General features: G+C 43.7%; 1 long non-coding RNA gene across 1 annotated transcript; it reads right to left on the reverse strand.

The window, feature by feature from the left end:
• Positions 1-1,600: 1,600 nt before the first annotated feature.
• On the reverse strand, positions 1,601-2,301 carry LOC124671024. Its single transcript, XR_006992670.1, has 3 exons — positions 2,023-2,301; positions 1,819-1,903; positions 1,601-1,735 (listed from the first exon to the last, which is right to left on the reverse strand). It is a non-coding gene; the product is annotated as an uncharacterized LOC124671024 (long non-coding RNA).
• Positions 2,302-11,370: the final 9,069 nt, after the last annotated feature.

Consider the following 11,370-nt stretch of genomic DNA (forward strand, 5'->3'; position numbering starts at 1 on the left):
ATGGGCAGCAGCATCATCAGAACTAACACCAGAAAATTTCTCTCGCATAACAAGATTCAGTAAAGCAGGTTTAATTTCAAAGAATTCTGCTGTAGTAGCAGGTGGAGCAATAGGTGTGCATAGGAAATCATTATTATTTGTGGTTGTGAAGTCACACAACTTAGTATTTTAAGGGGTGGCCATTTTAACAGTAGTAAATAAAGCAAACTAGATAAAGTAAATGCAAGTAACTAATTTTTTGTGTTTTTGATATAGCAAACAAGATAGTAAATAAAGTAAAGCTAGCAACTAATTTTTTTGTGTTTTGATATAATGCAGCAAACAAATAAGTAAATAAAATAAAGCAAGACAAAAACAAAGTAAAGAGATTGGGAAGTGGAGACTCCCCTTGCAGCGTGTCTTGATCGCGCCGGCAACGGCGCCAGAAATTTGCTTGATACGTGTAGCTGACACGTCCGTTGGGAACCCCAAGAGGAAGGTGTGATGCGCACAGCGGCAAGTTTCCCTCAGTAAGAAACCAAGGTTTAATCGAACCAGTAGGAGTCAAGAAGCACGTTGAAGGTTGATGGCGGCGGGATGTAGTGCGGCGCAACACCGGAGATTCCGGCGCCAACGTGGAACCTGCACAACACAACCAAAGTACTTTGCCCCAACGAAACAGTGAGGTTGTCAATCTCACCGGCTTGCTGTAACAAAGGATTAACCGTATTGTGTGGAAGATGATTGTTTGCAAGAAAACAGTAAAACAAGTATTGCAGCAGATTTGTATTTCAGTATAAAAGAATGGACCGGGGTCCACAGTTCACTAGAGGTGTCTCTCCCATAAGATAAAAGCATGTTGGGTGAACAAATTACAGTCGGGCAATTGACAAATAGAGAGGGCATAACAATGCACATACATGTCATGATAAGTATAGTGAGATTTAATTGGGCATTACGACAAAGTACATAGACCGCCATCCAGCATGCATCTATGCCTAAAAAGTCCACCTTCAGGTTATCATCCGAACCCCTTCCAGTATTAAGTTGCAAAGCAACAGACAATTGCATTCACTACAACACAAAAGACATGTGGAGACGTTGTATTTTGGTAGTAAAGACGCTTTATTTCGCCTCTAGGTGGTTGTAGAGTCGTTTCTCGAAAGCGTCATAGGAACGTCTTCTTATGCACCGTCTCAAAATTCATAGGGACGTATTGAAAGCGTCTCTGGGTAAATGATGGAGACGCTCTATAAAGCATGTCTATGCTCCTTTGAGACGTAGTTATACAGCTGACCACAAAGCTACCTTTCCGCGACGTCTCCGTGAGATGTTAAGACGCTTAGGCGTGTTAATGGGAGAAATTCATTTTAATTTTTGAAATGTTCAAATTGTCGATTCACGTGAGAAAATATGTACAACTTGCAAATCAATAGACATGTGCAATGCATTTCAGTAAATAAATATATTAACCAAGGAAAATCGTACTTTACAACTTAAGTGTACATACATATAAACGAGGGGAAAGAATAAAAGAACTTCCGTACTCATCTACTTCTAAGTAGCTAGAATCTATCTATACATATGAACGAGGGGGAAGACTGAAAGAACGTCAGTACTCATGTACTTGTAAGTAGCTGGAATCTATCTAAACTTTTGCATGTACTTCAACACCGACAGGTCCTGACTGCAACATGTATAATTTTTCCGTTGTGGTCTTGTAGTGTGCTTCATTAAAATTCTGCAATAAATCTTTCTGCAAGAAACTTGAAATATCAGTGATAATTCTTCAAAAAAGAAGAGTATTCATTTAATTACTTATAAACTGAAGCTGGATACCTAACCATTTGCAGCAGTGATTGTTCAACATTGGCCAAAATATGCACCTTCTTAGCATTAGGGGTAACTAGCAATGATCATAACCCTACACAGAACAATTTAACTAAGGTTAGAAAACGAACAAAAAATAAAGACTTAATATGGAAAACAGCAGTGGGTAATATTTTGCAAGAACTTGCAGCGTGCTATTACTAAATATGTTACCAACTGTTGAAAACAAAAGGCTCTGAACTTGCAGCGTGCTAATCCTTATGATGCATCTTACGAACCTTCACTTCTCGGCAGTACAATCTGAACCGCTGATGCATTATAGTTGAAGCCTATGAAGAAACAAGGGCTAGTGACATTGATTGGAGACAATAAGGTAAAAATGATGAAGGGCATCGAAGAACCTGAGTTATATAATATATTCATAAGGTTTACACATTGGTCTCTTTGTATCAAGCGATGCAGCAACATGAATTTCTTATTAAGTGATGCAGGATGCAGCAACATTGATCTATTACCTGCGGTAAGAAACAAGTACATACAACCTGATGCAGAAACATTTTATGATGCTGCTTGAATAGACTGTAGATGTAGTCAATTGGTTGAATAGACTGCCGCTGTAGTCAATTTCTGCATGGTGCACTTAATTGGAAGGTTACACAAGCTTCATATAGGCATTCTTTAAAATATAGAACTAGTTCGACGATACTAAAATACCAGTAAATCCACTTAGTCTAAGTAAATCACTTTCAGTGAGCACTTTCTATGGACTACAAATGAATGACAAGTACTCAAAAAATCTCATTGGTGGAAGTTCAAGAATATATTTGCATACCAAAATGGAAATTTTTGATATAAATCTGGGGCCACCTAATCCAACATTGAATTAATTCAAGATATCAACAATTTCCGTTTGTTCATGCTTATATCATGAAATTGACAAGTTCCAAGGATTAATTAGCTGACACATTTGTCCACGATTACCTGCAGACTGTACGCTCCAATCTAGCACTAGGTTGAGTGATGCTAATATCACGTTTTTGCCTGTTTGAGTTCAGACCATATGAATAAAACTATTAGCTAGATTGATTGAACGAAAAGGAAGAAATACTCATTTCCTGGCATCTTACAAGGGTTATTCGAGTGACTGATACAAATCAGATAGATGCAGGCTCGGTTTAGGAAAGACACAAGCTGAGATTAGATTAGTAGTACATGAACATACCTGTGGCTGTGGAGCCACGACACCATGATGTTGTTTGGCTGCAAGGCGCCATGGGCAGGTGCGGGACAGTGGGGGAACAAGGAGAATGCCGCAGCAGCATGGGAGAGGGCACCGCCAGAAGAGTGGAGGAAGATCTTGTACCGGCGAGGAGAGTAGAGGTGCTGCCAGTCGCTCCGCTGATTTCGCCGGAGGGACACCGCCAGGGGATCTAGTGGCGGCGCTAGGTTTTCACTTCTTTTAGCGGTAGGTTTCCACGGTTAAGAGACGGGAGAGAGATATTGCAGAGGTAGCCCGGAATTTTTTTCTAAGGATTGGGAGTGGTGAATCTTGTCACGCTGAGACGACCTGTAAAACGTCTTCGAAATCGTCTTAAGTCAGGGCCTAGATTGTCACGTAAAGACGAATAAAAAAGCGTTCGAAATAGAGCGTCTCTACGTGTTATTTTTCTTGTAGTGATTAAGTATGGTGCGTAATGTAATCAACAACTACATCCTTAGACATAGCATCAATGTTTTATCCCTAGTGGCAACAGCACATCCACAACCTTAGAACTTTCATCGTCATCGTCCCGAGATATCAATGGAGGCATGAACCCACTATCGAGCATAAATACTCCCTCTTGGAGTTAAGAGCAAAAACTTGGACAGAGCCTCTACTAATAACGGAGAGCATGCAAGATCATAAACAACACATAGGTAATAACTTGATAATTAACATAACATAGTATTCTCTATCCATCGGATCCCGACAAACACAACATATAGCATTACGGATAGATGATCTTGATCATGTTAGGCAGCTCACAAGATCCAACAATGAAGCACAATGAGGAGAAGACAACCATCTAGCTACTGCTATGGACCCATAGTCCAGGGGTGAACTACTCACTCATCACTCCGGAGGCGACCATGGCGGTGAAGAGTCCTCCGGGAGATGAATCCCTCTCCGGCAGGGTGCCGGAGGAGATCTCCAGAATCCCCGAGATGGGATTGGCGGCGGCGTCTCGGTAAGGTTTTCCGTATCGTGGCTCTCGGTGCGGGGGTTTCGCGACGGAGGCTTTAAGTAGGCGGAAGGGCAACGCGGGGGCCACACGAGGGCCCCACACCATAGGTCAGCGCGGCCGGGGCCCGGGCCGCGCCGCCCTAGTGTGGCGGCGCCTCGTGGCCCCACTTCGACTCCTCTTCGGTCTTCGGAAGCTTCGTGGCAAAATAGGACCACTGGGCGTTGATTTCGTCCAATTCGAGAATATTTCGTTACTAGGATTTACGAAACCAAAAACAGCAGAAAACGACAAGCGGCTCTTCGGCATCTTGTTAATAGGTTAGTTCCAGAAAATGCACGAATATGACATAAAGTGTTCATAAAACATGTAGATATCATCAATAATGTGGCATGGAACATAAGAAATTATCGATACGTCGGAGACGTATCACAAGACGAAGCACATTGAGATAAGGAACCACTTCATTCGGGACCACATTGCTCGCGGAGATATTGTTCTATCCTTCATCGGTACCAAGGAGCAATTGGCGGACATCTTCACAAAGCCCTTGGATGAGAAGCGTTTCATTGATTTGAGGCATGAGCTAAATATCATTGATCCGCCAAATTTCGCTTGACCGTCGTGCACACATACCACTCTTTAGCTATATGTCTAGATGAAAAGCACGCATGAACATAGGGGGAGTGCGGTTTAAACTTATTGAGCTATCCCTCCCCCCATAATGCATAAAGAAATCCAAAACATATTGTATTTGTCAAATAAGTGACTAATGAGCTTCATGTTGACTTGTAGCCATGAGTCCTAGATACATCTACGCGACCTCACACTACTATACTCTTACACGGTGGCTTCGGCCACCAACCCCCTCCTTAAGGAGTTTTTGGTTTTTCTTCTTTTGTCTTTGTTTCTTTTTCTTCATATTCTTTGTGGGAGTCTCATCCAAGCCTTGTTTCCTTGGTAGTTTTTGCAAGCTTGGTTGTGTTTTTACTTACCGTCCTTGTTGGTATGCTTCTTCCCTTTTTGGTGTTCTGATGCCAAAGGGGGAGAAGTTGTCTATTAGGACGGATTTTTGCATGGGGTCTTCCGTGGTAGCCTTTTGGTCTTCGTTGCTTTTTTTTGGCTACACGAATCCTATGGAGGAACTTGTTGTGAGTTGGGGTATTCTCAAGGCAAAGGTATGACAAATTCACCCAAAGCTCTTTGCATGTTCTTGTGTTGCCTCCATAGTGTGCATATTCTATATGAACATTTCAAGTATCCCGGTCGCATATGTGCATTGTTTGTAAAATCTAGGGGGAGTTATGCCTCTAGGATGTGTGTATATGTATTCAAATGCATATTCTAAGTATGCACATGTTCAGGGGGAGCTCCGTCGAGCTTTTGCAAATCTAGAACCTCATCATAATATCTTATGCCATTGCAAATTCTTGTGTTGTCATCAAACACCAAAAAGGGGGAGATTGAAAGAGCAAAGTCTATACTCCGTGTTTTGTGTGTTTGGTAACAACACTTGAATGAATCTCACCGTGTACAAAGATTGTCTTTGATAGATTTGCAAGTGCACAGTGACCTTGCTGAACACGTCATGATCGAAGGACTGAAGCGTAGCTTATAGGTTTTATAGTTTTGTGTGTGTATCGCGAGGTAACATGGCTGGAGAGGAAAAGACGAGAAAGCTGTCACTGCATGACCGGTACTACCGGTACCAGGAGCGGTAGTACCGCTACCCCTATTGGTACCGCCCTGCAGTACCGCTCTGGAAAAATTGCACTGAAAAACTTACAGAGAGGGTTACGGTACCTCTACGGTACCATGGGCGGTAGTACCGCTTCATGCGGTAGTACCGCTTTGGTACCGCTTACGTACCGTAACTCTGGCCAGAAACTTACAGAGACCATTGCGGTACCAAAGCGGTACCGCAACCGGTACTACTGTTGTAAGTCCACGTGGCTGCATCTGTGAGGTATTTCGAGTCCGGAGCAGTACCGGTCATGTGGAGACAGCACATAACGGTTGGATTTTGGGGCCCCGTATATAAAGGCCCCTTCTTCCCCAACTCGTTTTTATCTCTTTTCTCTCTCTCCTCCATTGTTGTTGAGCTTAAACCTTGAGGATCTCCCCACCCATCCAACCAATCTTGCCCAAACTTTGAGGAGTGGTGGTGGAGGCCCCGATCTATAGTTCTACCAAGAGATATTTCACCAATTCGTGCTAGTCCTTTGTGGATCTTGGAGTTAGGGTTCCTATGGTGGGATCTTGGAGGAAGTGCTCCTATGGAGGCTAGCTTGGAGTTGTGCTAGCCCCATAGGGTGTTGGGAGCTTGCTGTGTTGTGGAGCTCGCCCCAACCTTGTGAAGGAACCGCCGCCTCGACCGGTGCCTTAGTGGAGAAGGGGGAGCCCCTTTGTGGAGCTCTCTCGAGGAAGAAAGTGAGACCTTCCTTCGTGGTGTGGCCTCCTAGCCTCTTGTGTGAGGCTAGCACCTCCTCAACGTAGACGTACTCCCTTTTGTGGGAGGAACTGCAGGAAACAAACCTCGCCTCGTCTCCGCGCCCCCCGGTTGTTCCGCTCCTTAACTTTGTTATTATGCTTGGTTCCTTTGCTTGTTGCACTAGCCTAGGATCATACTAGCAACATCTCCACCACTAAATCTATCACCTTTACCTTCTGCATCGCCTAAAATCTGAAAAAAGACTTAAAATTTGTGTAGCGTCCATTCACCCCCCCCTCTTGTTCGCTACGATCCGTTCATCGGGGCCCCTTTTATACCATAGCCTCCGTTTCTCCCAAAAACATAAGCCATATTTTTCCCGAGGTTTATTGAGGCGGCGGTGGAGGCGAAGGTCCTCTCCTACTTCGGGAGAGGGCCAATCCTGCCGCACCGGTGCCTCCGGTGAAGGCGAAATTGACGCCATCGACATCACCACTCCTCCTTGGCTTAGGGGAGGCATTTACATCAACATCTCCATCAACACAATCATCACCACTATCTCCATCTATGAGATCAACTTCATGCCCCTCATAGTTTGTGTTGAATTGAACCCTGGATATCATTTTGAGGCTAGTTGCATGTTTGTGATTGGTTCTTTATCTTTATTTGGTGGAGAGATTATATATTCAGGTTGTGTTGTAATCATTATGCCTCTGGTCCATATCAAGGTTGACACTTGTGAGTAGTTCCCCAAGTTCCTGAGGGCATAGGATGATCTGGCTATGATTCTATTGATGTGCAATGAGTATTTGGTAAAGTTTTTTTATCTTCTATGTTGTTCTATGATGGTTTTATGCGAAAATAGATTGCATGTTACTTCACCTATATGGACTCATAGGGTTGCACTTTCATATAATAAATGTGTGTTGGAAGGGATGGACTGACAGAAACCATTTTACAATACTAAGAGTTGCATTAGAGGGGTTTATGTCAGGGACCAATGATCTTATTGCTATGGTGGGACATTTATGTCTTGATATGATTCCCATACTTTCTCATGAAAATGGCTCTAGGACCCATCATAAGGGGTGTGTTTTCTCATATTTATGGATGCATCTAATTTAGGCTCCCCCTAAATTGAATGAAACTTGACAAAATATTTACCATGTTGTCTAGAACTCTGATGCTAGTAAATCCATGCTGCCGTTGGGAACATTTGTCTCATATAAGCGCACACACACACATGAGCTTGTCCTCTTGCTGCATAGAGGATTGGTCTCTCTCACTGAGGGCATTTATGTACTACAATTTACTTTCTGCATTTTACTTTATTGCAAATTATACACGGAAAACACCAAAACTACTGCTTTATTATTCTTGTTTGCTTGTCAAATCCGCTAACTAATACCTTCAGCTCCTCGTGGGTTCGACAACTTTTCTTATTGAAAATTACTACAATTGATCTCCTGCACTTGGAAGCCATTGAAAACTTGTATTGTATGTATACACAACTTTTTGGTTTTTAATTCTTATCATTATTCTAGTAGTGTGTGATTAGAGGTGCTCGCCACTAGAAATCAGCAATGGTAGTGTGCACTGGCCACATGCTACTAGTAAGCCATTACCACTAGCATGATACTGGTAGAGGGTGGGGGTCTGCTACCAGTAGCACATACTCACACACTACAATTGAGCTTTTTCCCTACTAGCTAGTGTGTGTATGTGTCTGAAGAGGAACATGCATGTGAAACAAAGCTTTTTGTTCTACACTAACACCCAAGATATATTCTATGTAGATGCGATAAATGGATTTGATCAGCATCACTCACCGAGTAGTGAGGAAAATCTCGATGATGGTGATGATGAGAGCAATCCTTACAACTAGGAAATCCTCCTAGCCGTGAGGATATCTCCACCTTGCTTCCAAGAATCGAAACAGACGATTCCTCCGCCGTAAACAACACGTATGGATTTACGATCCGTGCGGACTTTGCCGTCCAGGGCTCGGCTCTAGTGGCAAGAGTAGTGCAGCCTTACAACGTATGTGGAGAAGTTAGAGAGATACAAGACAAACCTTGGGGCCTCGAGAAATTACATGAGAAAATCCACAACCCATATACTTTATGGGTTACCCTAGCTGCGTAGGGTTTTCCACAAACCCAAGAGTAACAAGCTTGCTAGACGAAATCACAGAGAAATAATGTTTGGCTTGGTGGGATCGTAGACCGGGACCTCCTCTCGCATTCTACCGAAGGGATTTGGCTTTGGTTGGGTAGAATGTGAGATGCTAAAAATTAGTGTTCTGAGAGAGAGCTCAATGATATGAATGAATGGTTGACCTAACCTCCTCAAGGAGGAACAAGGGGTATTTCTAGTTCAAGGGAGAAAACTAGCCGTTTTAGAACATCTCTATGAATTAGTTCATCGGAAAGTCGGCAATGCCAAATATCCTGTTGGACCAAATGACGACTATGCCGGTAGGCCGGAACAGCCACCGAATGGCACACCAGCGCACGAAGCTGGGGCCGAATGAATTGACAGGCCGGGATGGCATCAGAGCCTGCACCAAACCGTTTGGCAGGCTAGGCTGGCACTAGATCCCGCACCAAGAGGATCTTCGGCTGCCGGGCCAGAGCCAAAATGTCTTGCTGATTCCCACTCTGGCGTGGACCGGAGTACGGATCGGCAACCCATAGAGTGGTTCGAAAGGAATACCGGCATCAACGGTTTTCTCACCGGTTTTCCTGAGGACTCCGAAAACGATGTTTATCCTCCGAACTAAATCCTCCTCACTTTTGTGGGATGGCAAGTTAGTGGTAATATGCATACACTAGTGGAAAACAGGGCTTTTGTGGCGGGTGGTAAGGGCCTTTTGTTGCGGGCGGCCATCCGCGACAAGGAAGGTGCGATAAAAGGTTTACCTTTTGTCGCGGGTCGCTTACCACCCGCGACATATAGTCCACCACGTGGCCGGCGCGGGGCGCGCAGGGGACATACCCTTTTGTCGCGGGCGGTATTACCACCCGCGACAAAAGGCCCTCTACGTGGTGCGCGCACAACGCTGCTGCTTTAGGGTTTGAGGGGTGCACCCCCCCCCCCCCGCCACCGACCCCCTTTTATTTCATTTTTTCATTCGAAAATAAAAGTTGCATATAATTTGTACGCTACTAGAAATGGTACACGTTCATTCATATATAGACCATCAAACAAATATTGGAAGCAAAAGTCGATTCCCCTTACATATTCGTAGATTCCCCTTACATATATATATACATGGAGCTCACGACTACCGGTACTAAAGACCGTCTATTTGGAGGGAGAGCGCCTATTTGGACTAAATAAGCCGTTGTTGTCTATTACTTCTCTAACCAAAAGTCCCGCCAGTTCCTCCGCAATTCCTAGTAGGTGTTCCTTTGGTTGGAGTGTGTCCCGCATGAAGTCGACCTATATACGAAAATGAGATGAGTATGACTATATCAATCTTGATAACGAAATATTGACGATAATAAATAAAGTTGTGAATGTTATTGCTTACGTTGAATTTATTATTGTTCTGCTTCTCAGTGGTTAACATGCGAATGAACTCGCAAATGTAGTATCCACATAGATTCGTCCCTTGTGGCTGCTGGGCGCACGGTACAGGAGTAAATGTTAGCCTCTCTGCCCAGGTACCCTTAGTATGGTTCCTGAAAGCTCGCCAAGCCCTGCCAGGCAAAAGAATGATTGAATGAGTGGATAACTAATTGATATCTCACGAAAGATATAGCGCGGCGATGAAGGAAATTACACTTGGAGCAACTTCTGCAAGTCGCGGAACCCGTCCACGCCTCTACTCATTGGGTCCCTTACTTCAACTATTCCCTTATCAACTTGAATGTCTAGTAGAATCCAGTGGACTGCACATGTTATGTATATATGTCAGGAATTACACTTAACATCGAGTAAGAAAAATTGAATGTGCATAAAAGATCATTAAGACTCTCACTCGTGGTTGTAAGGAAACAATATTGAATCACAGAAATGTTGCTCCCCCAAAAACCTTAGTAGGTTTCCCCCCGTTTCTTCGCCTTTATGCTTTACCGTTTCAACATGTACTTTATCTGGGTCAACAAACCCAATATTGATAATATTATTACTTTTGCATTCACTGATCTTCGATCGCATAAGAGAACACATAAGATATAATGAGTATATGCAATGAAAACGAACATGAACTGAATGAAAATGAACTTATATGTAGTTAACAACTTACAAGCAATAGCAACTCATGAGAGATTTGTCGAGGGCTTCTAAATTGAATAACTGCCAGAGTTCATTCATCTCAATATGGATCTCCTCCTTTCGGTTCAAATGGTATATTCGCCACGATGTACCTTATGTTCTCCTTGCATGCATCAAGGTACCACTGATGCAAATTCCGCATATGTGTTGGCAGTTTATGCAGCCGCTCTCTGCTGACCAAGTCGGCCCCGTAGACAAATTTAGGAGCTATATCAGCAGTGGGTAGTGCAGCATCTGCGGCACACAGCAATTCCTCCACGGTAACTCCACAGGTAGCCGCTAGCTTTGCAGCTTCTTCCATATCGATACCACCACCATGTTGCAGGTACACCTTGGGAACATCAAACACTTTGAGTGCTGGGATCGATTATTTGGGCTGTTCTCCGAGCAGGGGAACTTCCTTTCTTTTTTTGCCTTTTGTCGTTTGCTTGGCCTTGAGGGGTGCACTTGTTGAACTTGACTTCTTCCCGGCTACACTTCTAGCTGAAAATTTGCTCGTGCTAGCAATATCCTTCTCCTTAGCCTTGTCATCCTTCTTCTCCTTAGCCTTGTCATCCTTCTTCTCCTTAGCCTTGTGTTATCACCAGAATTTGACCAAGTCAGAGGTGGGCCGCGATCAAGATGGTC

This window comes from Lolium rigidum, chromosome 7 (genome assembly GCF_022539505.1).
Source record: "Lolium rigidum isolate FL_2022 chromosome 7, APGP_CSIRO_Lrig_0.1, whole genome shotgun sequence".
In the NCBI taxonomy this organism is placed as follows: Eukaryota; Viridiplantae; Streptophyta; class Magnoliopsida; order Poales; family Poaceae; genus Lolium; species Lolium rigidum.